This window comes from Suricata suricatta, chromosome 7, assembly GCF_006229205.1.
Source record: "Suricata suricatta isolate VVHF042 chromosome 7, meerkat_22Aug2017_6uvM2_HiC, whole genome shotgun sequence".
NCBI classification, from domain to species: Eukaryota; Metazoa; Chordata; class Mammalia; order Carnivora; family Herpestidae; genus Suricata; species Suricata suricatta.
The window spans coordinates 137,818,665-137,823,170 of record NC_043706.1 but is presented as its reverse complement, the minus strand read 5'-3'; positions in this window follow the sequence as shown (position 1 = coordinate 137,823,170).

Genomic DNA, 4,506 nt, shown 5'->3' with positions numbered 1-4,506 from the left:
ATTCTGTATCTTCCTTTCTCTCTGACCCTCCCCTGCTCTCACTGTCTCTCTCTGTCTCTCAAAAAATAAAAATAAAAAACATTTAAAAAAGAAATTTCTTCTTAATCATTCAATATTTAAATTTGAATAGTGAGACTTTTAAAAAAACTCAGATCTCTATTTGGTAAAAGGAGGCTGCACTATTACATAACCCTTTCTGTTGCCAAAACCCAATGTAAATGAACTATCAGGTCAGAATTTTACCTTTAAACTATCTTAAAACAATTTTTGGATCACTGAAAAGACAGAAGGTAACTGATCTTTAATCTTACATTTGTGCTGTTATTTGGTAATTAACAAATATATTTAGAAATGCTCTTTCCTTCAGAAAAATATTATGCTAGAGGAAGAGTTAATGTTCCTCACAAAAAGATGACAGACGGAACTTGTAAAATGCTATTTACAGCATTTTCGGCAGAAAACTAAAGAATAATTTATTTGGCTTATTAAGCCTGGCATATCTCTGAACACCAACAAAACTCCAAACTCCTGAGTTCTTAAATGTCAGAACCCTGTGATGAAATGTCTTGATATCTACAATCTGTCTGAGGTTATTATCTGTGGAAATGTATTTGCTTCTGCCAAATATATTATTCCCTAAAACACTAGGTGGTTGTGATTTTCTCTTTGTTGGAAAGGACATCAAAGTTCTGATCTTGGGAACTCTGGAAGGGTGCACCCTGGCAGGGTGGAGCAAACTACAGCTAGATGAAGCTTTCCAAAATTGCAATTTAGTCTCAAATCAGCCCAATTCATGGTTGGATAAAGGTGATCAGACTTAACTCTATCTACCACACCAAAGTTTGCAGTGAATCACTTCTGGAGGAAAATGACATCTTCTAGAACTTCTATACTGTTCTTAACCTGGAGTCCATGGACCCCCAGATCCTTTGGGTAGCAATTAAGTATGATTGATTTTTTTGTAATTCCATGCATGTCATTTTCTTCATTTAAAAATATTCTTTAAAGGGATGCCTGGGTACCTCAGACTGTTAAGTGTCTGACTTTGGATTTCAGCTCAGGTCATGATCTTACAGTTCATGAGTTTGAGCCCCGTGTTGGGCTCTGTGCTGACAATGCAGAGCGTGCTTGGGCTTCTCTCTCTCTCCCTCTCTCTCTGTCCCTCCCTGCTTGTGCTCTCTCTCTCTCAAAACAAGTAATAAACAAACAAACAAAAGTTTTTCTAAGAAGAAGAAGTCTGTAGGCTTCAATAGACTGAGAAAGGGGTCCTGAAACACATTTCTCATGTACAATGTCCAGAACTCAGCCAAAGATTACCAGGCATACAAAATAATAACAACAACAACAACAACAACAACAAGGAGGAGGAGGAGACCAGGAGTAAAAATCTATTGCATTTGTATCAAGTAGCAACAGTTAGAAAGCAAAATTAAAATAATGCGAAACAAAACCCCACCATTTATAATAGCAATGAAAGCTATAGGGTACCTAGAAATAAATCTAATAAAATAGGTTTAAGATCTTACTCAAGAAAGAATAATACCTTTGCTGAAAGTTATTAAAAAAGACTGATAAGCAAATATTTCAGTCATATGTAAAAAAATAAAATATCCCAAGGGCATAATTCTCCCCCAAACTTATCCATATATTGTGTACAATTCCAAACAAAATCTCAACAGGATTTTCATGTAAACTGAAAAGATATTCCAAAATGTATGTGGAATAGCAAAGTGTTAAAATAGTTCTTCAGAAGACTCTGAGACAGGGAGACACAGGATACAGGTAAAAATGATACAGTAGGAAGTGGTTCCAGAAAAAAACTGACAGCGAACTGGAGAATGTAAAGGAATCCAAAGGAATATTAGCATCATTTACTATGTATCATGCACACCCAGATAAAATGAATAGGGTGAGTCAATTTTCCTAGTAAATATCAAGACTTATATATGACTATAGTAATTAAAGAAATTTAAATAATGAAGGCATATTAAGACTTGCCAGAGAGATTTTTAAAAATTTGACCCATGGGAAAAAATTCAAGGTGCCAGTTAGCACCATGTTCCTCTGAAAGCTCTTGAGAGGAAATCTCCTTGTCTCTTCCTAGCTTCCGGGTTTTCTGGCAATCTTTGGCATCCCTTTACTCGTAGACATGTCTCCAATTTCTGCTTCTGCCTTCACATGGCCGTCCTCCCTTTGTATGTGTCTGTTTTTGCATGGCTCTCTTATAAGGACATGTCATTGCATTTGGGACTTATCCGAATCCACTATGACCTTATCATAACTAACTACACCTACAAAAACCTTATTTTCAAAGAGGTCTGAAGTTCTGAGTGGATGTGAATTTGTGGAGAAGAAGTTTGCAGCATAAAAGGCCAAGAACCATAAAAAGATGTTCATCCCCTTTCACCACCCGGTAAGCGCAAATCAGGTCTACACAACCAAGTGCCGTCTAGACTGGCGAACACAGAGAACTGTAAAGGGGGTCAGCTGCATCCATGTATTTTGAGGGAGTGTGAACTGGTTCACTCCATCGGACCTGCCCCACTTCAGAAAACATCATTCTATTGTTTTGTAAATCTAACCCAGCAATCCTACTTGTAGGTACTGGCCCAAGGGATATTCTTGCACAAGCGTATAAGGAGACATGGATAGACAATCTTCTAAACAGCAATGTTTTCAGTTTAAGAAAAGAAACTAACAAGCTGGAAACAGTCCACTGATAGGAGAATAAGTAAAAGGTGGTATATTTGCCCAGAGGACTGTATTTCAGCAGTCAAAACTAAATGAACTCTACCACACACAACAGCATAAGTGAATCCCCTCAACATAATGCTGAGTGAAAAAAATTTTGCAAAAAACTACACAGAATACGATACAATTTGGGGCACCTGGATGGCTCAGTCAGTTAAGCCTTCGACTTCAGCTCAGGTCAGATCTCACGTTCCTGGGTTCAAGCCCCGTGTCAGGCTCTGTGCTAACAGCTCAGAGCCTGGAACCCGCTTCTGGTTCTGTAACTCCTTCTCTCTCTGCCCATCCTTCTCTCATGCTCTGTCTCTCTCTGTATCAAAAATAAATAAAACATTTAAAAAATTAAGAAAAGATATAATTTTCATACAAAAACACAGCAAATAAACTATAAATGATAGAGTATACATATATTACGTAGCATGCGTGACAAATTATTAATTGCCAGAGAGTGATAAAGTGAATGTGAGGGTAGTGGCTGTTGCAGTGTCAGTAGGTTAAAGATGGATGTCATGATTGCATTGAAGGAATTTTCAAAAGCAGAGAATCTGAGTGTGGTGCACAGGGAAAAGAGCTTATTTGTTGTTTATATCAAAGCTTTCTTTGTTCATTCATTCAATAGTTATTGAGAGACACAAGCTGTTGAAGATGAGGCCTTTCTAGACACTTGAAGATAAACCAGTGGATGGGCCTGGTCTGGATCATTCTGGAAAAGGAAGGCATTCCAAAAATGGGGAGGAGGAATGAGATGCTTAAAGATATTTTAAATTTTATTAAAATTTTTTTTTACCATTTATTGATTTTTGAGAGACAGAACAGAGTGTTAGCAGGGGAGGGGAAGAGAGAGAGAGAGACAAAGAATCCAAAGTAGGCTCTGGGCTCTGAGTTGTCAGCACAGAGCCCAATACAGGGTTTGAACTCATTGACTCTGAGATCATGACCTGAGCCGAAGTCGGACACTCAACCAACTGAGCCACCCAGGTGCCCCTTTAAATTTTATTTTAAATTATTTAAGATTTTTGATGAAAGAAGACAGATTCCTGCTGAGTATTATATAATTCCTTTTCTTCATAACTTTGTGTACTCTTAATTCTTATCTTTCTCAAACCAATGTCGTTCTTCTTAGTTCATTGTGCGAGTATTTTGTCAGATCTTTGGCCTTACGTTTTATGGTCAAATTTCTCCCCTATTCTTCTCAAGATGCTTTTGATCTGCCCTTCATGTTTCCTACCCCATCTACATGTCTTATATTTTCATGCTGTACCCTCTATCTTGCCAGGTCCTGCTCTGGAACATTTATGTCATTTGCTTCCTTGGAAGGACTTGTTTTTGGGAGAAACAACTACCAGATGAAAATGACCCCAAGCAGGAATTTTTAGAAGCAGTATCCAGGCCCCAGAGCTAAATTCTCCACTACCTGGGATCTTCTTGCTGGTAGGCACACACAGCTCAGCTTAACGCAGAACCTTCCTTTGAAACCGGAAATGAGAACACTGGAGTGAACCCAGCCCTTTTCTTCCATAGCGTTTAACTGTGACATATCAAACTGCAGCAATTGGGCTGGGGAAGGAAGACAGGGGTGACAAAGGAGCCAGAGCACCAAGGCTTAGTTTTCTTTCTTATTTTATTATTTTATTTTAGTGTTTTACTTTATGAGAATGTGCACAAGCAGGGGAGAGGGACAGAGAGAGAGAGAGTATCTGAAGCAGGCTCCATGCTCAGCACAGAGCCCATTTCAGGGCCTGATCTGAAGACCATGAG